At 42.9% G+C, this 25720-nt stretch overlaps 1 protein-coding gene across 4 annotated transcripts in view; it reads right to left on the bottom strand.

Annotated features, from left to right (window-relative positions):
* Positions 1-25720, bottom strand: part of Dennd2b (DENN domain containing 2B) — a 110376-nt gene that overhangs the window by 66343 nt on the left and 18313 nt on the right. The window contains exon 1 of one of the 4 annotated variants that reach the window (XM_042691477.1): positions 4546-4550. The exons of the other annotated variants lie outside the window; for them this stretch is intronic. The gene's annotated coding sequence lies outside the window, so the exon portion shown is untranslated. Of the gene's footprint in view, positions 1-4545; positions 4551-25720 lie in introns of those variants that run through there. 4 annotated transcript variants of the gene reach the window in all.

Here is a 25720-nt window from a genome sequence, read left to right as displayed (position 1 = left end):
TACAGCATCAGCCTTAGTGCAAAGGCAAAGGGGCAATGCCCAGACCCTGAGTTCAAACCATAGTACCAGCAAAAACACACACACAAAAGAATTAAACTAGTTTTCCTTTCAATTTATGGTTTTTACTTTTTTTTTTTTCAAAGATGGCTAGCTACAGGGCTGGGAAGGTGGCTCAGTGGTAGAGCGCTTGCCTTGCATGCCTGAGGCCCTGGGTTCAATTCCTCAGCACCACATAAGCAAACATAAAAAAGCCGGAAGTGGCGCTGTGGCTCAAGTGGTAGAACGCTAGCCTTGAGCTGAAGAGCTGAGGGACAGCGCCCAGGCCCAGAGTTCAGGCCCCATGACCGGACCCAAAAAAAAAAAAAAAACATGGCTAGCTACTCACTTTTTTAGAATAAGGTTATGAAAAAAGAAAAGCAAAAAGAAGGGAGAGAGGGAGGAAGGGAATGAGAGGAGGGAGGGAGAGATGGAGGGAAGGAAAGAAGGAAGAGAGGAAGAAAGGGAGAGAGGGAAAGAGGGAGATAAGAACCATGAACAGAGAAAGTGAGAAAGTTAGGAAGCCTCTGTAGCAGGTGTTTCTAAGTCTCTGTGTTTAGGAGCCATAAGGGAGTTTCCAGGCAGGCCCAAACATGTCCCAGAAACAGGCATGAAGCAAAACTAAGTCCTGTGCAGCACCCTTGGAGAACAGAACAGCCCCTTGGCCTGAGGAGGCTATGTATAGCTTCCCCTCAATCTAGGCCATACACTTTTGCCTCAGCCGCACTCAAGGATCTCCTCAGAACTGTCTCTGAAAAGCTCTATTCAGCACCAAACTCATGAATAAAACCCAAAGCCAGCCCAGAAACCAGCAGGCCAGCAAGGGACTGCCACATATATTCAAACTTAATTCAGAGAAACAGGGTGCAATGGGAACCAAGGACAGGGCTTCCAGGGACAGCTCCCTCACAGAAAGGCCATGTGAGATTTGCATGAAAATACCCTCTGGTTGCCTGCCTGGGTTTCCTGCCTCACACTCCCTCCCTTCTTTCTCCCTCAAGTCATAAACCTCTCTTGGTGATATCACTGCAGTTGATATAATAGCTAACTGTTGTGATGTCACAGGACTCCATTTTTGTCTTTTTGTGTGTGTGTGTGGAGGGAGGGTATTTCCTGGGGTGAGAATACAACAAAGGACAAAAACAAAAAACATAATACAACTGGAATTTGCTTTTTCATGCTACATTTCCCTGGTAATGAAGGGCAATCACTCAGAAAAGGAAAAGCTATGTGTACCTTGTCTGTATGAAGTAGGAGAGGAACATAAGACATATGGACAGAGAGGAGACAAAAAAAAGTTTCAACTCCAGACTTGACAAATATGAAGATGTTTGACATTGGTTAGATCAGGTCTTCTCTCTTTCCATCACCAACTACCTGGGCCCAGAGATGGTGGAGACAGGCAGAACCATAGGAGAAGCTGCAGTTTGGACCCCTCCCCCATAAATTTATGCTTGGGATGGCACATTGTGTACTAGATGCCACACTGGCAGAGGGACAGGCTGTCAGTTTGCACTGCATCCTGAAGACAGTGACTAGGATGCTGAAGGTACTCTGAAGCATGTCATAGGAGAAATTACTAAAGGAACTGAGAATGTTTACCCTGGAGAGAAGGCCGGGTTGAGGAAGGGTAATAACTGCCATGAGAATTCTGAAAGGCTCTCATGTGGAAAGGGGATTAGATGAGTTTTCTATGATCCTGCAAAGAAACCTTAGACAAGGAGAAGATGCAGAGGCCAAAATGAGGAAGAACTCTGTGTCCTTAAATTCCAATTAGAAGCTCTAACTTCTTTTTAATTCCTTGCCTCTCACTATGCTCCTGAGAATAAAGACTAGCTTGCTAGGAAAGACTAGTGTTTTAATTTGCTAGTCTTTATTAGGATCAAAAGTGGCATATAATAAGCTTATTAACAAATGCAGCAATGACATTGGTTCCTGGAAATGGTTGATGTTTATAAGAACTTACCCACTTCCTATATTTTTGTGTGTGTGTGTGTGTATGTGTGTGTGTGTGTGTGTGTGTTTGACCACCTACTAGTGTCAAAATATAAAGTTCCTACTACTTTTGGCTCTACTAAAAACCTGGGAGATAGAAGTTGATGGAAAGAAATGGGTTTCATCAAATTTCTCCCAGAAGACACTGGAGATTCTCTATCAGATCTCCATCTCAGCGCAGAAAGGGCTCCCATAGGAGAAAAGGGGTGTGAATAGGGAGTTAAACAATGAGCAAGAAGTCCACGCATTGGGTGCTGCCATTGTTGTCCACAAATGTGTCTCCTTTCCTCTTCACTGTCCAGAACGTGATATTGGATTCGAATTCCTGCAGATGGTTAACTAAAATCTAAGGACTTCTCTTTAGCCAAAAGGGTCAGGAGGAGGGGTGGAAGGCAAAGGGAGAAGAGGGAGAGCAAGGGACAGTTTCACAATTTGGCATTACACAGTACACATGCTGCCCACTCAGTTACATGCTGGAATACAACTGTGCAAAAGGCAGACTAAGGTTAGTCCATTCCCTGCTCAACTTTTGTGAACTGACACTGGTAGCACCTAACAATCCCTTCCATTACGGGGCTCCTTAATTCTTACAGTTGACTGAAACTTTAAAATAAGAAGAAAGATCCCAAAGGACACAGAAAAGATCCCAAAGGACACAGACAATCTTCAACCCCCGCCACCAAATATACATATGCCTGGAAATCAGGATCTATGATTTTCCTCTCAGTTGGGGAAGCACCAAGACCAGAGCAGAGCAGCTAGGCTAAGCATGCATCAATGCTGAGCAAGTTCAAGGCTGAGGCCTTGAGTTCAAACCCCAGTAACCAGAAAAAAAATGGGGAAGTGGGGGAGGGAGAAATGCTTCAGAGCTTATCCTCTTCAAAGCAGTCCTTCGAGCCCTGTACATTTATTCTAATATATTCTAAAATTCCTGTTTGGAAACTGCCCTCAGAGATTTGGGGGCATTATCTGAATTTTCTCTGAAAGAAATTCTGCATTTTTACTAGGGGCTAATTCACTCAGAACCAAATAACAAAAAAAGACATACAAACTTGAGAATGAGACAGGGCAGAATTGGCTGCACACTGTACTGTCCCCAGTCTCTACACCTTAGAAAACAGCAGTGGTTGGTTATTCATTCAGGTCATGGTGCTATTTAAGTACTGAATAAACCCCAAACACCTCCATAGAAAACTTACAAAAGTTTCCATCTACCTTTTTAGAAGGTTCACAAATTCCTCAAGTTGCTCCCCGGATTTGCTTTAAGCACCCTGTCTTCCATTTTGCCTTCCCCACAATGTCTGGGTAGCTATGAATGGAGTCCGCTGGGGATGAGGAGGTTCGTTGGCTGTGGACACCCTGCCTCCCTGAGTCTGCAGGCACTGTTTCAAACTTGGGTGTCAGCTACATATAAACTACTACATGGCATGCGCTTCTGAAAATATTTGAAATAGGTTAAATCCAAAAATATTAGACTCACAACTGCCAAGAATCCACAAAATGTGCTATTTTTCTAAGGTGGTTTGGAAACAATTCCACAGAGGAATCAAATCTACTTCCAGGTGCGCCTCATAACTTTTAAGTATGAAGCAGGCTCTGGTCCCAGTTTGGGTTTTCCCAAAGTCCTCAGCCTCCCTGGAGGAAGCATGGGGAATATGTCTCATCCTCTTCTGAGCCAGCAGCATGCTCACCAAGCAGCAACCAGCATACTAAAAGCCACCCAAGTCATAGTTGACTCATATTACCATTCTTTGAAATGAGGGATGACATGAATCTAAGCCCTTGTATATTTTTCTATTTGGAGCCTACAATTAGGCATTTTTGAGGGATGTAGCTGAGTAGTGGTTCTGTTCAATGACCCATAATTATTCACATAGGCATCATGGTCAATCCAGACAACCATCAGACCTGGATGCATGGTGAATTATGAAGTCCACTTGACTCAAGCAAGTCAAGAGAAACTGTTAGCAATGTACCTCCCAAAGGGCAATACTTGGCTGCTCACTCCTTGAGCCCAAGTGTAGACACATTTGTGTGCCAACAATGAAGGGCTCTGTTGGACATTAGCAATGTAAGACCACTTCTCAAATTCCCAGTAAGTTTCTTATCTGGGAAAAATTGGGTCACACCCATAGAATCTTGCAGTCAGTCACAGGTCATTGGGCTATGAAAGTTGGCATGCATCTTCTCTGGCCTTTCAAGCCACCAGTTACAATGGACTCTCTGCCCCCAAGGGCCCAAGGACGCAAACTCACCCCCTAAAAAACCCACATGCCCAATACTGTACTTCCCTATTACTTCTCCAAGTGGGAGGGAAAAGCTGGTTTAGCACAATAGATCTTCCCCAAATAATGTTTTGCATGTACATTAGCTCCAATAAAAATGTGGGTTTTGTTTTGTTTTGTTTTGGTGGGTCATGGGCTTGAACTCTGGGCCTGGGCGTGGTCCCTCAGCTCTTCAGCTCAAGGCTAGCGCTGCTTTACCACTTGTGCCACTTCCGGTTTTCTCACAGACCTTCCTGCCTGGTCTGGCTTTGAACTGCGATCCTCAGATCTCAGCCTCCTGAGTAGGTAGGATTACAGGCATAAGTTACCAGCACCTGGCTAAAAATGTTTCTTGATATTCAGGTAATCCTAGATACTTAGGAGGCTAAGACCTAAAAGGTTGTGTTTCAAGGCAAGCCCAGAAAGAAGTCTATGAGCCTGCCTCTCCAATTAACCAGCAAAATGTCAGCCTAGAGTCATGGCCCAAGTAGTTGCATGCCAAGGGGCAAGAAAAGTTGAGTGAATGTACATGATCCTGAGTGCAAGATCTACTACTGGTACATATAAAAAGTCTTTATTTTTAAGTAGCAGCTCAAATATCAATTCTAAATATAATCAAGATATTGACACTACCCAGCCTACACCTCAGAGCAGCATATATATGAGGTATAAACCCAAAACATAAACTCACTTTACAAGCTTACCTTTGTCAAAGTACTTCAGAGTGCTGTACACTTGACAAGTACTTTCACATGTTATCTTATTTGAGTTTACCAAAAAGCATGGGAGGTTAATGCAGTAGGTATTTCCTTCATTTCATGAAGAAGGCTGGAGCCCAAGAAAGATGCTTTGCTGCAAAGTTACTCAACTAATAAATGCAGAACCAGGTCTGAAACTGCTTAGTAGATCTGTGACCTTGATTTCTTCATTTGTCAAAGATTAATAGGGGACTGGGAATGTGGCTTGCCTAGTATGCATGAAGCCCTGGGTTCGATTCCTCAGTACCACATAAACAGAAAAAGCCAAAAGTGGTACTGTGGCTCAAGTGGTAGAATGCTAGCCTTGAGCAAAAGAAGCTCAGGGGCAGTGCCCAGGCCCTGAGTTCAAGCCCCAAGACTGGCAAAAAAAAAAAAAAAAAAAAGATTAATAGTAGCTACTTCACAGGTTATTGTAAGAATACATTGGAATGTGTAAGTCTTTGGGATGGGGTACTTCATAGTAAGGACTGTATTGTTATTATTGCTTCTCAGACTGTTGTCATCACCCAGAATCCAATTCTGAATCTAGTGCTCTTTCTTATCCATTCTGCTGTAGGAAGTAGTTTTCTTCAACCTTGAGTGAGTCTAGGCCCAACCCCTGAAACCTGACTATAAAACCCAGGGGCTGGGAAGTTGGCTCAGTGGTAGAGCACTTGCCTTGCATGCCTGAGGCCCTGGGTTCAATTCCTCAGTACCACATAAGCAAAAAGAAAAAAGCCGGAAGTGGCTCTGTGGCTCAAGTGGTAGAGTGCTAGCTTTGAGCTGAAGAGCTGAGTACAGCACTCAGGCCCAGAGTTCTGGCCCCACAACCGGACCCCCCCCCCCCAAAAAAAAATAAACAAAGCCCAGAACTCACTAGGCTCTCCACAAACTTTCCCATACTTGTGGTATGGCGAGCTATACACCCATGACAATTTCTGCAAGTCTGTCTTTAGCTTTCTGGCCTCTGGTGTCACTCACTAACACTATGTAGCCACTGCTCTGTGGTACGTAGGTGACTCTTGCTAATCCTTATATGCCTGCAGTATGTACGTGACTCTAGCTTATATCCAAATTCTTTCTTTTTCTTTTTTGCCAGTCCTGAGGCTTGAACTCAGGGCATGGGCACTGTCCCTGAGCTTCATTTGCTCAAAGCTAGCATTCTACCACTTGTGTCACAGAGCCACTTCTGGCTTTTTCTGTTTATGTGGTACTGAAGAATCAAACCCAGGGCTTCATGCATGCTAGGCAAGCGCTCTACCACTAAGCCACATTCCCAACCTATATACAAATTCTTTTAACAACCATTTTATGGGTACTTACTCTGGGGGAAATAGTCTTAGTACTCTAAAATATATCCAGTGAGAAGTACAGGTATAGTAGGGTACATCAGGGGGCCCTGTGCGATCAAAGGGACCAAAAGTAAGTGTCTGATGGCAGTATGGAAGGTAATGTAGAAGGGAGTTTCACAAGAGCTGGAGTTTTCTCTGCAAATAAGGACAGAACAGAATTTTCCCAACTAAGACAGAGAAGGATGCCATGTACCATATTGAATATGGTAGTCATACACTGCTAGCCTGAAGAGGCTGTGCTGTGTGTGTGTGTGTGTGTGTGTGTGTGTGTGTCTTTTTTTCTGGTCCTGGCACAGAGCTTCATGAACCTTTGGAATTTCCTCAATGATATTTCTAAGTGATAGGACTGAGAGGTCAGTGCTTTTCTGTCAGTAGTGACAAGGTCCTTTCATCCACTTGTGGGTTATGCTAATGAGAGGACTCTTGGTGGATGGGGGCCTTGACCAGAAAGCCTAAGGCATGATTAGAGGGCTGATAGATATTTCAGCTTCATCTCCCAGCCTCTGGAAGAAGGACAGGGGCAGAGCATTTGAGCTGATCACCACTGCCAATGACTTAAACTATCACGCCTATATAACCAAACCTCTGAACTTGGGAGTTCAGTGAGATTCCCAAGGGCTGGGATGGTTTGGAGAGGGTATGGAAGCTACACACATACACACACACACACACACACACACACACACACACATGCACTTGCATGCATAGTACCTTACCTTATGTATTTTTTTTCACTTGGCAGTTGCTAAATTACATCCGTAATAACAAACTGGTCAGAGTAAGTAGACTATTTTTCTGAGTTCTGTGAGCCATTACAATAAATTGGGGGCAGAGGGCAGGAGAACTCCCATCCCAGAGTTTATACTCAGTGAGAAATAGAGATGGCTTAGACTAGTGAACTGAGGTAGCCCCCATGGGAGCAGTCTTGTGGGATTAAGACTTTGAACCATGGGATTTATTACTTAGTATCAAAATTGCCTTAAATTACAGGACATTCGATTATTGTCCAGAATTGCTGAACTGGATGCTGTGGGAAGAAAAAAAATTCCATAAATCTGGTGTCACCAGAGTTGTGAGCAGAAACAGACAATAGTAGGAGAAAGAGTAGTGTGTGAGTGTGTGTGTGTGTGTGAGAGAGAGAGAGAGAGAGAGAGAGAGAGAGGAGGGAGAGAGGGAGGGAGGAAAGGGGGAAGGAGGGAAGGAGGGAGGAAAGGAAAGAGAAAATTAGGGTAGGGAAAGATGTAGGATAATGGGCAAAATCAGATTAGAAGGACAGGGACTAGACCTTGAATACCAAGATAAGAGGATACCTTTGCTTCTTGAGCTTTACAGAAACCATTGACATAGGAGAATCAAGAATTTCTTCACAAACAAGGCCACACTAAAGCTACCAGAACAATTACGTTTATTGCAGCATTATTTACCATAGGTAAGATATGGAACCAACCCAGATGCCCCTCAGTAGATGAATGGATCAAGGAAATGTGGTATATATACACAATGGAATTCTATGCCTCCATCAGAAAGAATGACATTGCCCCATTTGTTAGGAAATGGAAAGACTTGGAAAAAATTATATTAAGTGAAGTAAGCCAGGCCCAAAGAAACTTAGGTCCCATTGTTTCCCTTATTTGCAATAACTAGTATATGTCTGAGTCAAGCAGAAAAGGTCAGATAAGTTGATGTTAGGGAACCCTAAAATATGTATTCAAATTTTTTTTTCTTTTAGGTGATTGTTTCTAACACATTTATAAGATTATTTCTTTGTTGCTTTGTATGTCCCTCCCCCATGGTATAACCCCTGCTTTCACTGTATTTGAGATTGGTTTAATTTGTGGAGGGGAAGGGAAAAAACAAATCGTTTAAATAAGGATACAGGTGGATCCATTGCAACAATGAGACGTAAAAGTCGTTATGTGGAAAAAACGAACTTTACAACTTTGGTGGTGGGGGGGAAGGAGGACTAGGTGGGGGGACAGGGGGAGGATGGGAAGGGATGGAAAGGGGAAACAAAGGAGGAGGTTACAATGCTTGATAAAAAATTTACTCATTATCTTGCCCATGTAATTGTAACCCCTGTGTACAGTATTTTCACAATAAAAATTTTAAAAATAAAATAATTTTTTTTAAAAAAAGAATTTCTCTCTTCACTTGTCCCTTATGAACTCATATTACCTGGGGGGAGGAAGGGTGACAGGCAGCTGGGACAAGTATCACCTACTACCATGCGCTCAGTAATAGTTCAACTGCCCTAGCCTGCTGACAGTAGACCAACTTTAAATGCAAAATCCTTTAACAACTGTTTTCTGTCTCCTCTGTCTCTTCTCCTTCTAAAGAGCTGTTTATCTCTACTTTCATTTCTGCCCTGCTGGGAGCCCTGCGTTTCAGTGCCAGTGCTTTTACACAAATCCAGCTTCACGTCCTGAGTGAAATATAATTTCATAGGAATGTAATTCTGGAATGATCTCATTGAAAAAGCACATCCAGCAAAGGCCATGAGCAAGCTTCAGGCCAGCCCATTCACACCCAGAGCCAAGAAGATTGCAGACCCCTTTCCCTTAAATGGAGAATGCACGTGGAACCCACAGCAAAGCAGGGCAGCTGCCCACAGCTATTACCCTCCCCACAGCCTGCCAGCCTGCATGTACACAGAGGCCTACGCCCAGAGAAGCAACCACTTCCAATCACCCTGGTTCCATACAAGGACAGACTCAAGAGATCATCAAGCAAGCAGGCCTGGTCACACACAAGCTCCCCCTCTGTCCTTCAGAAAGGCTTTGGCTCTAGGCCATCTGACACCAGCTGAAAATATAACACTGTCCTGTGAGAATCCCTCAGAGAGGGGGTATGCAGATCCAGGCTGCTCAACACTCTCCTCACAAGTAATCTGCCTTCCTTAACTCTCTGAAACTCAGTTAACATGGGACCTTACTGAGAAGAGGTACAAAGTAAGGTGTTTGTCTCTGAAACTCCATGGCAAGGCTGGGTCCAGCCTAGGTGGGACAGAGTAGAACTGGTGAAGAAACATTATATTCTGATGGACTCTCACAAAAAATCCCTAGCTGAAAAATCACTATGCTGGAAAAAATGTCCTCATTCCAAATCTGTTTCCCACCCGCAATGATTCCTCATAAATGGACCAGAAAAGGAAAAGAAATTAACAACTTACAGGATCTCTGGGAACTCTCAGTACTATCTTTGTAACTCTTCAGTAATTCTAAAACTATTTTAAAATAAAGTTTATTAAAAATAAGTGGTTTGCAGTCATACTACTTCTAGGGATCTATCCTGAACAACAGGACCTCCATGTTTATTGCAGCACTGTTCACAATAGCCAGGATATCAAAACAACCCAAATGTCCCACCACAGGTAAATGGATCCAAAAATTGTGGTATCTATACACAATGGAATATTATGCAGCCATTAGAAAGGACAAAACAATGGCATTTGCAGGGAAATGGATGGCGCTAGAAGAAATCATGTTGAGCAAGGTAAGCCAAGAGCAAAAAGACAAACAGCACACGGTCTCCCTGATAAGTGAATGTTAAATCCAAAACGTAAGGTGATACAACAAAATCAACAAGACTTAAGAAACAAAGGACTTCCACTCATCTGGTCGAACCACTACTAAATAACCCCATGCTGCTGATCACATATAAGATATGTATGTGCACACTGGAGGGAAACCAGGAGAACGACACAGAACTAGAGGGAATCAGGGAAAAACATACAACAGCAGGACCCATCAACTGCACTGAACATTGATCAAAATGAACTAAGCAACTCAATGGCAGCGATGGGAGGAAGGGAACAAGTGGGAAAGAGGGAACAGCTGATGCTATGCAAAGCAAAAGAAATGTACATATCACCCAATGTGGAAGAAATAACTGTATTGTCAAAGCTCATAGAACTCATAAATGTTATAGACCATAATAGACAATTTGCCCCATGAAAGTTAGAATGTGTTTGTGACTTTAACTAAGCATCACTATCCCACAATACTGTGAAATTTGGGAAATTATGTAACCACTTAATCACAAAAAAAATTTTGAAAAAAAAATAAATGGTTTGGACCTGTTTGTCTCTTTAAGGAATAATAGGAAAAAGAATAGTCTTGGAGTAACTCCAAGTAGTTAGTGAGATTTGGGTATAAAACTATCTCTACTGCTGGGCATTGGTGGATCACGCCTATAATTCTAGCTACTCAGGAGGCTGGATCTAAGGATCATGGCTCAAAGCCAGCCTGGGCAGCAAAGTCCGTGAGACTCTTATCTCCAATAAACCACCAGAAAACTGGAAGTGGCACTGTGGCTCAAGTGGTAGTGTGCTAGCCTTGAGCTGAAGAGCTGAGGGACAGCGCCCAGGCCCAGAGTTCAAGCTCTACTACCGACCAAAAAAAAAAAAAAAAATCCAAAAAACTATCTCTACTAACTGTAAACCTTCGGATGTGTCACTAATCTTGCCAGGCTTCACTTTTCTCATCTGTAAAGTAAAAATAACCATACAACCAGCAGAATGTGTGTGCATTAAATAATACTGTTCAGCATGAGTGACTCATATCTATAATCTTCAGGAAGGAAATCAGAAGGATTGTAGTTTGAGGAAACCCCAGGGGGGAAAAAAATCACAAGACCCCATTTTCAACCATGGATTATATGCAATGGTGCACACCTGTTATACTACTATATTGAGGCTTAGATCAGGAGAACTACAGTTCCAGTCCAGTTTAGGGGGCAAAGAAGTTCACAAGACCACATCACAACAGAAAAAGTTAAGTGTGATGGCATATACAGTGTCATTCCAACTACAGCAGGAAGCATAAATAGGAGGCTCACAGTATATATAGATCAGCATGAGTGAAAAGCAAAAACTTATCTCAAAAATAACCAAAGCAAGCCAGCATGCCAGTGGCATATACATAGAATCCTAGCTATTCAGGAGGCTGATATCAGAGAATCGTGGTTCCAACCCAACTGGAAGAGGAAAAGTCCATGAGACTCTTATCTCCAATTAACCACCAATAAAGCCAGAAATGGAGCTGTGGCTCAAGAAGTAGACCTAACCTTGTGCAAGAAAGCTCAGAAACAGCCCCCAGGCCCTGAGTTCAAACCACAGGACCAACAAAAAAAGAAAAAAGAAAAGAAAGATAAAGAAAAAGAAAAGGAAGGAGGGAGGGAGGAAGGGAGGGAGGGAAGGAGGGAGGGAGAGGGAGGGAGGGAGTGAGGGAAGGAGGGAGGGAGAGGGAGGGAGGGAGGGAGGAAAAAGAACCAGAGCAAAAGGGGCTGGAGATATAGCTCAAGGTGATACAGCCCATCAAGCTCTAAACACCAGTTCAAACTCCAGTACTGGGGGAGGGGAGGTGCTTTCATTCTGGACAGTCAGCCTTCACCTTGAGTTCTTGAGGGCTGCAGGTAGATGCCTCACCTCTGCTCTTCAGCCCTACCTGTCTTTATGGTTTATAGTCTCTTTCACTTATGGTTCTTTAAGTCCAAAGCAATTACCCAAAGGAATGAACAAAGCATGTCCCAACTAGTGAAATCACACCTTTGTTGACAGAAACATGTTCTCCTTCCTGCCTTCCCTTCCTCCATTAGGATCCCACATTGCTGCCATCAGCTGAATTACTTTCCTGAGGTCTGCAAAGGTCAATTAGAAGAATAGCCAGAGGTTAGCAGAGCTGGGTTTCTGGCAATACTAGTGGTCCAAAGAGCAGGTTCAGTTGCTCTCCAAGTCCTACCGAACATCTTCACTCTGGAGGGCTACTACTGCCCACCAGTCCATATCCCTGTATATACCCTGCTACACCCAGGCCAATGAACGAAAAACTTACCAAGCTAAGGGGCACAGTGAGTTCCCCAAAGACAAGAGATTAGTTCTCAGAGCCTGATATAAAGTTGCTTCCAATCCCTGAAACCTTACACTTGAGCCTCAACCGCACTGCATTTGACTCCTTGGTGGAGTTATCTACTACTTCTTTAGAGAGACCAAGAAGAACAGACAGTATAGAAATCTCATCCTGTTCTGTTAAGAATGGCTGAGGAAAGAATCAAGTTTAAAAAAAAAAAAAAAAGGTCCCTGCTCTGGCATCATATTCTTTCTCCTTGAAAATCACAAAAACTCACCCAAAACAAAGAAGTCCAATCTCATCCGGCAAATTTAGTATCCAAATAAGGGAGCAGTCAGTGCTGAAAGCAGTTAGTCTGTTCCAACAGCAAAAGGCCCTGTGAGAGAAGCAGTTCCCAGGCTTGGGATTCCATTGACAGGTTATAACCCCTCCAAGCACTAATGGGCACATTCTAGTGGCTAATTTCTCTGACCTTCCAGATGGCTGGATGAGGGACACACCCCAGCTGAGGCCCAAGGACATTAGTTTCTGGCAGGGAGTATGCAGAAAGCTCAAAGCCAGGACCAAGCCAGATAACAGCCCCAGCAGCTTCAAGGACAAGTTTAGGAAGCAGAGCCCAAGAAGATGTCCTTGGAGCTATTTCTAATTTAACCAAATAAGAGCCAAATATAGACAAATATGAAGAAGCTAAGTATGCTCTCTTTTCTGCAATTTTTTTTTTTTTTTTGGTCAGTTGTAGAGCTTGAACTCTGGGCCTAGGCACTTCAGCTCTTCAGCTCAAGGCTAGCGCTCTACCACTTGAGCCACAGTACCACTTCCAGTTTCCTTGTGGTTTAGTGGTGATAAGAGTCTCACAGACTTTGCTGTCCAACCTGGCTTTGAACCGTGATCCTCAGATCTCAGCCTCCTGAGTAGCTAGGATTACAGGCGTGAGCCACTGGCACCTGACCTCTGCAAGTTTTCTCCAGCTCGTCTCACAACGAGTCTACTTCAAGGCTCTTTGACTAGAGAGAGCACTGTATTAAGGTGCCAGTCAAGAGAGGACATTAAATAAATGTTAGTTTACTATTATATCTCTATTTCTTGTTTTATTTTTCCATCTCCAAGCCTCTCAGCTCATAAACGACACAGCAAGCATCCTGGACCATCAGCAGCACCCTGTCACTCTGGATGCTCACTGCTCACCACCACACCCAGATCCCTCCATTCAACCTATTTCATTTCTCTCCTCTTTTTTTAAATTATATTTTTATTCTCATAAAATAGTTCTACAAAGGGGCTCCCATTCAACAAATCAGTTTATAAGTACAATGCATCTTGATTAATGCTACTCCTTTCCTCATTTATTTTCCTTGTTTTCTATCTTCCCTCTCCACCCCCATCAACTAGCATACCAACTCACCTCCATTTCTTGCCCCCCAATAGACACTTACTTGAACACACACACACACATACACACACAATGCACAAATGCACAGACACAGCACACTCCTGTGCCATGTTCCTGTGTCTAAATCATTCCCAGCCTGGAGAGTGCTCCTTCTTCCTCTCTACTTATCCAAATCCCACTCACACTCTGAGACCCAGTCCAAGGTCCCCCTTAAGCTGAGGCTGAGAAACCATTTGATCTATAGACGATGACTAATCGTCTGGCACAGGGAGGTGTCCCCTGTGCCAGACACTAGAACGTCACTGAGGACTTAGTAAGAAAAACACCATCCTGACCAATGGGAAGGACTTCAGTATGAACCTGCCAATTCACCTGAACTATGCACATGGGAAAGTCAACAACCAAACCTCACAGGCAACTTGCTGCGATATTTGTGGAGACTAAGGTAGAGGACAGGACATCAAATCCACATAGGTGGACTTTTCCTCACCCTTCCCATGAAGCTACCTGGATGACATAGCATATACTCTGTCATGATTGGGAGTTAATTAGCTTTGGAGCTAGATTGCAGCCAACCTCATTTCAATAATATCCCTGGTCAGAATCAGGCATAGGGCCTTATATCCCTATCCTAAACTGGGGAGTGGAGAAAGAATGGTCAAAAGTGACTAAAGGTTAACTCCTGGCCTTTGTACCACTATAACTACACATATGGTATAAGTCATATTACATATACCTTCTGAAGGGTACAGTGCAACTGTCAGATTCTAATAGTAACTCCACCCTTCTCTTTTCTATAGAAAGACACTTATGAGAACATGAATCAGATTGCTAACTTTATGGTGATAACGACAGAAATGGATTATCTATTCACATGCACCTTGGTCCTTTAACTTCTGTAGCACTAAATGTCATGTGATACTTACCTCACATCTAGGTCTAAGCCATCAGTAAGTTAGAGCCCCGGAAAAGAAGTGGCTGCCATACATCCCCTGGCTGCACACCTTAGATGGCCCAAACAGCTGACCAAAAAAAATGAGCTTATAAAGCAGACCTCTAAACCTAAATCCAAAGAACAATCCTATTCCATTTTTCCCTACCCATGGAAGACATATGTGCTACATCAGTATCTGTGAGGAAAGGACCCAAATATTCTCATATCACGCCCCAGATTGGAGTAGTCTACATAGACTTGGTATAGTTCTTATGTCTACATTACACCATGGTTCAAGAAAACAGTGAGGTAGCAACAGATCCAAACCATCAAATACCCTCACCCTCAGATCATTACCCTGTCAGAGACTGAACCAAATAAATGCCTTAAGCTACCTTTTTATAATGAAATGCTCTAAAATGTATACCAATACTAGAATCACTATTTTCCCCCTAGAATCACAAAATCCATACAGTCTCTCAACATATAATCACCATCACCCATTTAAATAGAAAAAGGAGAAAATCTAACCCAGTTCATAAATGACAGACTTAGATTTAGATTTAAGATTTCCAGTTATGATAAGATCACAGTCTTCCTCATTACCATCCTCATAGCAATTTATTTAAACCTCAAGTCCCTGAATTCAGCAAGCATCAGCTTCGTGCTACTAAGACCACCCTCCCAGAGGTTTCACCACCCTCAGCCACATGCTTCATGCATACCATATGTGAACACCAACAGGAAGGGAGGAATACAGTCTTAAAGAAAGGGCAAAACAGGGCAGAAGTTGCCATCAGCCCTCAGATTACAAGAATGTCTGCCTGAGTAGAGACTTGTACCTAACTGTAACAGGCACCACGTCTTTGAAAGTGGTGGCATTCAGCATTTGGAGAGTCCTCTCACACAGCCAGTCTATTGGAGGACTCATCCCCAGGGCCAGGGAAAAGATCCAGGGAGAGCTAAGCATCCTCAGAGACTCGGCTATACACTGTCAGTCTTTGTCCCCTTCAGCCTCTCTGCTGCCCCTGACAACTCAAATGTTCAGTCTCCACATGTGTCTGGGTGTCTGTGTTTTATTTACATTACCCCTATCTGTTGTTAGCAACAGAAACAAAGTACTTTAAGGCAGAAAAGGAAAGGCTGCCAACTGGCTTGCTGCTTCCCATCCTGCTTCCAGCTCAGAAAAGGCACTGGTGAGGGATCCTTCCAGACCTAATCAGCCATGTGTGCTGACAGCTCCCATGTCCCTGGGGGCTGGGAGGCAAGGAGCCCCTTCTTCCCACATTGGATTCTGCTACATGATCCCAAGCCCTCTTCTTTCTTTCACCTGCCTGAATGCTGACTACTCTTAGAAGGCACAGCTTCAAGAGTCAGAATTCAGGAAACCCATTCTCTTCCCTTAAGATACAAGGAGACTGAAAAGCCAGCAGGCACTGTCTCTCCCCAGATTGGACAACCAGCCAAGACTTTCTCATCCTTTCTAACTTCAATGTTTCTGCTATTGATCATCATCCAAGTTCCTCAATAAAACAAGATTACTCAGGAGGCTGAGATCTGAGGATAATAGATAAAATCTAGCCTGGGCAGTAAAAGTCTGTGAGACTCTTACCTCCAATTAACCATCAAAAAGCCAGAAGTGGAGCTGTGGGCTCAAGTGATTGAGTGAAAGCCTTGAGCAAAAGAAGCTTAGGGCTGGCACCCAGCCCCTGACTTCAAACCCCAGTATTGGCACAAATAAGCAAATAGACAAATATAAATTGTTGATACTCTGTCTTCAACAGAGAGAAAAACCCTGAGGTGATTCTTGCACTGGAGCAGCTCACAGACAAAGGTAGAAAAATGAGATGCAATCCAGTAAAGGATACTAAAAGCATAGTAAAGCACAAGAGTGGAGTAGCTCAGGGCAAGATTTCTGTAGGTAAGGACATATGAACTCAACCTTAAAGGATAAACAATAATGAAATAAACTGAGACAGGGACTGTTTGAGATGAAGAGCTAGAGCATGACTCAAGCTCCCAAGTCAAGGAAAATGGTAACTATCATGCCTATAGTATTTTCCTGTTTAACTGGGCCGCAATGTCAGGAGCAGGAAAGAAGCTGGCCTCACTCAGTGAAAATAAAGCCCTCATCTCAGGTCACCATGCTCACCAGCCCCTCTTCACTGCCTACCTCTTCACTGCCAAGAATGTTCTTAGTGGTCTCTTTTTCTGTACCATGAAATCTTCCCTGCAGAGTACTGAGCCTGTTTAATTCCCTATACCTGGATGGAACTCCTGGCACCCAAGATTTCTGCTCCCACAACAAGGTAAGCTTCAGACTCCCCCACATTCAATGTGAGACAGGGGCTTCCTGTACTGGCTCAAATCAAACTCTAAGTCTGTTTCTGCATTCATTAGAGCAGGAGAATGGGAACAGGATTAGTTCCTGATAAGCCAGGGAGGGTAAGGTTTCCTTCTTCCAGTGACACTTATAATGATTCAGTTAATACACACATATAATCAATTAATATAAATCAGACACTAACAAAGTGTTCACCAATGTGCTCAGCACTTGCTAGCCAGGCATCCAAAAGCATCAGACATGGGCTCAGTTTCAGGAGCTTACACTCAAGGTAGATAAACAAGACACATAAAGCTAACAAATATCAAGGAGATTATTTTAAATGCCATTAAAGAGATGAAGCAAGTGTTCCGAGGGTATATCACTAAAAAATGAAATGTCATGAACTTAGGTAGGAGGAGGATTATTTTCAATTAAGGATCCAGAAAGCTTCATAGTGCCCTTGCACTGAGCCTGGAAGATCAAACAGTAAAAGAAAAACGGGGCATTCCTGAGCTAGATGTGGTGGTACATACTTTTAATCCCAGGACTCAGGAGGCTGAGATCTGGAGGGTTTAGATTGGAAGCCAGCCTGGGCAGAAACCCATAAGACTCCAACTCTAATTAATCAGCAAAATGCCAGACTGGAGGTATGTCTTAAGTGGTAGAGTGCCAACTATAAGCAAAAAAACTGAGCCATAGAACAAGGCCCTCAGTTCAAGCCCCAATACCAGCACATACAGAAAAAAGGATTAAGACTCATATATTCAATAGCAAAAAAGACAAATATCCAACTAAAAAGTAGGAAAAGATATGCAATAGAAAACTCAAAGAAAACCACATGATGCTCAACCTCTGGGAAATGAGAAAATCCAAAGTAAAAAGATGAGGTACTATTTCATACTCAGACTGGAAAATACGGGGAAATAAGAACTTGTATGTATTGCTGAGAAACACTATTGCTGGCAACCTGGAATTTTCAGTTACACAGAAGAATCATACACTCACTGCAGCAATGCCATTTCCAGCTAGCTACAGGACTACTGCACAGCCCTGTGCAAGGATGTTACAGCAATGTCTACAATACACAGGTTAGACTATAATAATCTCTCACTGTCCTATAATGGCACATTATACACCAATTTAATAATTTTACACACTGGTACTTTTCAAGTACTATGTTTAATGAAAAAAAAAGCTGCTGCAAAAGGCTGCATGCAAGAATGGCACCATGTGAATACATTTTAAAACACATACTATTGACTATTTATGGGACTCTATGTGAAAGGGTAATATCTGCATGTGAATAAAACTTTAAAACAAAACAGAATAAAATTTTAAAACACATGATATTATTCATTACTTAGGGGAATATATGTGAAAGGTTAATATATGCAGAGTACAAGACTATACCAATTTCAAGAGGAGAAAAGTGCTGAGAAAACTTTTAGTCATACATGTTATACATTTTGTACTACAGGATAGAGGAAAGAAAAGAGAAAATAAAGGCAAGCTCATTTGTCAGTAGCAGGTAGGTTCACCTGGAAAAACGGAAAAGGTGAGCAGAAAAATGCTGCAGACAGAAGCATAACAGAGCTCTACAAAAATAAGGGCTGGATGGAAATGGCGCTGTGGCTCAAGCAGTAGAGCTCTCACCTTGAGCTGAAGAGCTCAGGGATAGCGCCCAGGCCCAGAGTTCAAGCCCCATGACCAACCAAAAAAAAAAGGGGGGGGGGGGGACTGGAAGAAACAGTATGCTTAGAGGTTTTCATCTAGGTTGAAAATGTTCAGTAGAGAATGAAGAATCTAAGAGGTAGAAGGTCAGCTGAAAGAGTTGTACACAACTGAAGGTCAAGCAGTATGAGACAGGGTGAATTAGATTGTTTGCAAATGCCATATAAAAAATCTGCAAATTTATTCACCATTACACAGACTCTGTCATGCCAAGGAGCCCAGCTCCTTCTGGCGTCCTTTGAGTGGTAAACTGAATGACCAGTGATGAGGAAGATGATTGAGAAGGCAAAAAGGCAGTGGCTTCAAAGTGGCCTTGGTCGACTGCAGAACTGGCAACTCTCTTTCTCTAGAATGAGATAAGGTTAGAGAAGCCCAAGGAACACAGGCAGCAAAGACGACTGATAAATCAAAGCCTTGCATGAATGCAGATGTGAAACATCTAAAAACTGAAATTGAGGAGGAGGAAGTTCTGGCTGTGTGTCGCCTATGACAGGCCTAGATCTTCCACTGACATGCATGTCTTCCTTTTGGGTATGGTTCCCCTAATATAGGTCCACAGAGGTAGAATAATTGTCACTAAATTGCCTGAGAAACCACTAGTGTCCACACTACTACTTTCAGCCTGGATCTGACCCAAGGAGCCAGAAGCCTGTATTTCCACAGTCCAAAATCCAAGCCCCAAAGCCTGAATATGGCCTACAGCAATTAAAAACCACCAGAAGCTTATTTTTTTTTTTTTTTGTAGTGCAAACTATGTGAGCATCTCAGATTTTCCTGCTCTAGGATCACTGAAGAAGCACAAGAGGGTAAAGGAATAGACTAGCAAATTTTCCAACCATGCAAATTCCCTTCATTCTACCTACCTCTGACCCACAAAGATGACAGAGACAAAGCAGGACCTCATGAACTGGGAGGTGCCTATCTGCCTTGTTTTTTATCTTCTAGAATAATCATTTCATTCCAACTAGAACCTCTCCCTCATCACTATAATCTCATGATTTATTTGTGATGCAGGCTTCATTCAGCAAATACCCAGGGCTAGTGTTATCTAGAAGTGATGCTAGTCATGGCTAGGTCAGAAAGCATCACACTGTTAAAGCAAAGGGCAATCTCTGGCTAGTTTTTATGATTCAAGAGACAGAGAAAGAATACAATGAGCTTGTTGACATCATCTCTCAGGACTGAGTCAGCCTAGCATAGGTAAATGGGGCAAAAGTCTAACACTTTTCCTATGACTATAATATAAATTAAACCAAACAATGTTTTACTATAAGCAAGGGTATAAGTTACACAGTTCAAACTTGCTAGGAAGAAGCTAATCTTTTCAACCTGGACCTGTGTTGAGTCTATGGATCTACCTTTACATGGAAGTACAGAATGTAGTATATAGATTATAAAACTCAGGGTCTGGACTTACCATCCAACTCTTAACAATATTCTATCACAGAAAGGAGATATATAATATGGAATGTGATACATACATAAACAAACACACACACATATACACACACATACAGGCTCCTGGTTTTGTTTTTTTTGGGGGGGGTGGTCCGATTGTGGGCCTGAACTCTGGGCTATCCCTCATCTCTTCAGCTCAAGGCTAGCGCTCTACCACTTGAGCCACAGTGCCACTTCTGGCTTTCTTTTTCTTCTGCTTATGTGGTGCTAAGGAATCGAACCCAGGGCCTCATGCATGCAAGGCAAGCGCTCTACCACTGAGCCACCTTCCCAGGCCCCTCCTGGGTTATTTTTAAGGTTCATTTTTCTATCATATAACTAGAAAGCTGTGTAAGACGTAATTAGCTTGGTTTTCACCAACGTACAGCTTTATTTAACACATTGGAATTATCTTGGCAGTCTGTTTAAGAGCATTATAGGAAATCAACATTGTATATGCATTTATTGTAAAAACCAATATGGAAACCATCACTGTGGTTATAAAAATAAGACAGTAAGTAAAACATATTTTTGGTTATTAAAAAAAGATTTAAAAAAAAGAATTATTTATATTTCATTCAACATATAAATTTCACTTAAAATACAACTAAATAACTGACATTTTTAATCTATCAGTCTGAGTGATTGGTATGTAGACTGCCAAATGGCAAACTGCAAACATAGGCTAACAGAAAAAATTTTGCTCTCAACAGAAAACTCATAAAGCCATATGAGCAGATCCTTCAACAGAATATGCAGTCAGAGTAAATGACCAACCACAGCAACTGTGCTAACAAACAAGATTAGCGTCTTTGCTTGCTCTTCTTTTCTTCGGTGCCAATTACCTGTTACTTTGTTATTAAAAGGATTAAGGGCTCCCTTTGCCAGTCATCTGTTGTATGGCAAGCATTGTTCTTACATATTAATTATGTTCATTCACTTAATACCCTAACACAGCTTATAAAGTAAATGTTACCAGCTCTACCAAGTAAGAAAACCAAAGCCCAAAGTCATACAGATAATAAAAGGAGGAGCCAGAATTCAAATCAGATCTGATTTCAAAACTCCCCTTCCAAGCCAGGATGCTGGTAATTCAGGCCTATAATCCTGACTACTCAGGAGGCTAGGATCTGAGGACAGAAGTTCAAAGTCATCCTGAGCAGGAAAGTCTGTGAAACTCTTTTCTCCAATTAGCCATCAAAAGCCAGAAGTGGAGCTGTGGCTCAAGTGGTCTAGGCTCCAGCACTGACACAAAATAAATAAATAAATTCCCCTTCCTTCAATTAGCCCATGGAAAGTACCATGGGGTACTGTTTTATTATGACTTCTGTAGCAAGCCACTGTCACTTCTATTCCAGAAAGATGGAGAGTATGTGAATGTGACAGTATGTGTCACATGCTGTAAGGTAGCACTTATATGTAAATACTGGTCATTGTGCTCCAAGAAATGATGCATAAGACAGGGCTAATGTTAACACTGCTGCATGTGTGCACATGCATATGCGCGCACGCGCACACACACACACACATGGAAAAACTCCAAACAAAGTAACAGAAAAGTGTTTCTCTCAGCATAAAACTCATAAAGCTACATAGGTATATGGGTCAGTCACTCCCTACATCATAGGTGTTTGGCAAGAATGCGAGACATCCTCCCACAGACTCCTGCTTTCTTTGCAATCAAGGAGATGCCGATACTCCTCCAGGCAGGCTGCTTCTCTCTCAGCTCCCTTTCATCACTTCTCCTGCAGTGAGGACCATCCTCATCATTTTGTGGGTTGGTTTTGCACGCTGGGGACTGAGCCCAAGACCCTGTTCATGCTAGACAAGCACTCACATCTAAGCTGTATCATCCTCAGCCCCAAGAGATACTATCATGGAGTGGAAAAATTAACATTTCAAGTTTTCATGTTTAGTTCATCCACAAGTTTGTGATTTTAATTGAAAGTTCTCCAAAATTCTGAAACTTACAATAATTTCTTTCCTCTAAATTACTCTCTAGGATACATGAATGCTTCTCTAGTACCTTATGAACATCTTACAAAGTTCAAAATCAGATCAGTTCAGAAAGGGGCCACTCCACCTCCACTTCTGAGCATCCGTGGCTTCCCAGAAGTTAAAAGGCAAGTTGACACCAGCAGCAAGAAAAGGCTGGGAAAGTTACCTCATCAGGAACTAACTGCCCTTCTACTTGCTCCCATCCAAACCCTATAGCGCTGTGTAAAGTGCATGACAACAAATCCTTCCAAAGATTAGCCAATAAAACAAACCTCAATCAAAAAGTACCTAGGGCTACCACACAAAGGGATTCCCTGAGCCCCTGCTCACTATGTAAGAGTTGTATCAGGATTCTTTTCCTTTTCATTATTACTTTCTTGCCTCTTTAGATTTCCCCTCCTACCACAAGAAGGGGACAGCAATCACACAGGTCAGTTTTAACAGATGTATAAAACAAGTTTGGCATTTTCTCACCTTGTCTTCCCCCACTACTTACCTGGATTCCACCTTTCCACAGCACCCCAAGTCCACTGTGAAGCAGCCATCCCACAGCTGCAAGCTACTCTGTATCACACACCATCTCTTGTCCTAAGGTACATCAGGTTCTCCCTTGACAGTTCTCTTCACCCAGACAACTATTCCAAACCCAATCCTCATGAATGACATCCTGACCTCAACGGTGGTCACCCTTGGAGACAGTCATCATTCAAGGGTATACATTTCAAAAATCTTGTCCTCTCATATTCTGCTGTCTAACTGGATTCCCTTCCTTCTCTCTCTACTCAGCAGCTGTTTGTTGACTTTGACCTTCTATCTGTTCCCTTAAGCCTTTCCCCTTTTACCTAGCTTACATCAGCCATCTGCTGACATTACCTTGATGCCTGTTCAGGCTAGAATTCACACTCTAGCTCATGCTCAAATCCACAGCCGGCTCCTTCCACTGTAACTTTAAAGCCCTAACTCTGGATCAGTTCAACCACTGGTGTTCTCCCATCCTTAGTCAGGCTGCCTAAAAATTTCTAATCAGAAATCAACACATGAAAGCACACCTGAAAAGGCCTTTGGAGACAGATTCTAAAGTGTTGGTGGATGAAATGATGTGATGCCTGAAATTTCCTTCAAAACTTGTCCATATGCTGATATGAATGCTGAATGAAGACTCTAAGAGTATCCATCTTCCAGTCTCTCTGCTTTTGAGGATGTTGGGCATTTTCCATAACACAAAGTTTAAGAAAGAAAACCACTTAAGTGAAAGATTGAAGGGGAGCAGTGCCGAGGATCACCACCACAGATGACCTTCACAAAATAGAAACTGTAATTTTACGATGGCTGGTCTACTTTAACCAGTAATCAAATTTAGCATCAGTGGTAGTGAGAGGGCGAGACATTATGAGCCTATGATCCATTGTATCATTTCCCAAAACAGAAAAATATTTAACCTAAATCTAATCAAGTCCCTATAACTCATTTATACTTTACAGAAAACACAGAGCCCAGGACGACAACCTGAACAATACCCTCAAAGAAACAATCATATGAATCCAGTAAGTGTAAAGTGAATTCCTGCTGAAAAGTTAAAAAAAAAAAAAAAAGGCAAGGTCAAAGAAAACTGTGCTCATCATTTCCCTCTCTACTTTTTTTTTTTTTTAAGGTCAGTCCTGGGGCTTGAACTTAGGGCCTAGACACTGTCTCTGAGCTTTTGCTCAAGGCTCGCACTCTACCACTTGAGGCACAGCACCACTTTTGCTTATGTGGTACTGAGGAATTGAACCCAGGGCCTCGAGCATGCAAGGCAAGCACTCTACCACTGGGCAAGAACACTGGTAAGATTCTTGCTTATGGGGCTGGGAAGGTGGCTCAGTGGTAGAGCGCTTGCCTTGCATGCCGGAGGCCCTGGGTTCGATTCCTCAGCACCACATAAGCAAAAAGAAAAAAAAGCCGGAAGTGGCGCTGTGGCTCAAGTGGTAGAGCGCTAGCCTTGAGCTGAAGAGCTGAGGGACAGCGCCCAGGCCCAGAGTTCAGGCCCCACGACCGGACCCAAAAAAAATAGTTTAACCACAGAGTCACCCAAGTTTCTACAAGCCATCCCTGACTTTTCATTCTCCTTTTCGGTCTAGTTCAGTCTAGTCTGGGACCTGCAAATTCTGCTTGAGCAGTGTTAGACTCCCCTCCTCCCCTCCCTGCCTGTCTGTACCTGCCACTTGACCTGCAAATGCTCCACTTACCGTAACAGCCAGCCTTGCCCATTTCCTTATTCCAGTATTACTTTCTTTGAATATACTCTTCACCCTTCTTTTTTTACATCTTCCAAACGTATTTGGATGTGAAGGTGATCTGGTTGTGATGTCTGTCACCCCAGTGATTGCTAGGGTGGATTTGGCTGATCTTCCCCTTCCTTCCTCACCACTCCACATGTGTCCCCCCCTCCCATAGCTGAGTGCTCAGTCACAGAGGATGACCATCCCCAATGGAGGAGAACCATTCTTTGGGCTAGGGTACAGAGTAGCTGCGCTCCCCTGAGAGAACCTCCAAACAAGTTCTCAAGGTCTAAAATGCACATTTGACCCCTTCCTTCCAAGCATACAGATCCTTGTGGTAGCTCCCCTGCACCAACAGTGCCTCCCAAAATGTGAGAAATGCATGGCTCTCAACCAGTCTTACAGCACAAGCCCAGATCTATGGTGGCATAGATTCCATTGCAGTATGTACTTTTTCTCTTTCTTTTTTAACTCTACTGGGGATTGAACCTATGGCCTTGAGCAGGCACTCTACCAGACCCTGAGCCTTTTTGTTTGTATTCTGCTTTCGGGATAAGGTCTTGCTACTTTTGTGGGGTCTGACATTGAACCCATGATCCTCTTTCTTTGGCCTCTGAAATAGCTGGGATTATTGGCTTGTACAACCATGCCTGGCTACTGGCTTTTTATATACCTTGCCTTCTAGACTACAAAACTCCCTGAAAGTATGGGTGGTATGTGTGTTGAATGCAGCTGGCCCTGCAAATGTCCGGTGAATGCTGGTCTGAATATTTTCTCTCTGCTTGCTAACTTAGCCTATTCCACTTTCAGTGGAAGCTTCCAGCTGATGGAGCAGAAATGATGCCAGCTCATTCCTGCTCTCCAAAGCATCAATGGCCACTTCCAGGATTTTACTTACACTGTGGCCTCAAAAGGAACTTTTTGTCTGGGCTCATGACCCTTAGGAAGAGCAATCCAAGGTAGTCCCTGAATAAAAGCTGCCTTTTAAAATATCAATGTGGGGAACACAAGGGGTCCTCCAGAATAAACTGTATTATATTCTTCTCTCACTTCAAAGGTTTTCCTCTAAGCAGCCACTTTCTTCTTGTGTCTTCCTGCTGTTCTAAAAGTCACACCCTTTCTGGGTCCCAGAACTCCCTGAGACTTTGCTCTGCTATCATTATGTCACTGGCATCAGTACCACCCATGTGCCTGTCTCAGACAGGATGACTTTATATAGGTATAATACTAGAGAGAGATTTTATGCCACCATAATCTGGTGTGTTTATACAACTAAGTTTCCTAAAGGATTGGGGCAATTCCCCCCCACCCCACCCCACCGCCCCACTAAGAAAAGGAACTGCTTGTGCTATGTTAGGATAACAGAAAACCCAGGATGCAGAAGACTTGGCTACAATTTTCAATCTACTTCTCACC

Source organism: Dipodomys spectabilis, unplaced genomic scaffold, assembly GCF_019054845.1.
Source record: "Dipodomys spectabilis isolate Male_0828 unplaced genomic scaffold, ASM1905484v1 ptg000145l, whole genome shotgun sequence".
NCBI lineage: Eukaryota > Metazoa > Chordata > Mammalia > Rodentia > Heteromyidae > Dipodomys > Dipodomys spectabilis.
The sequence above is the reverse complement of the archived record's forward strand: the minus strand, read 5'-3'. Positions and strand labels throughout refer to the sequence as shown.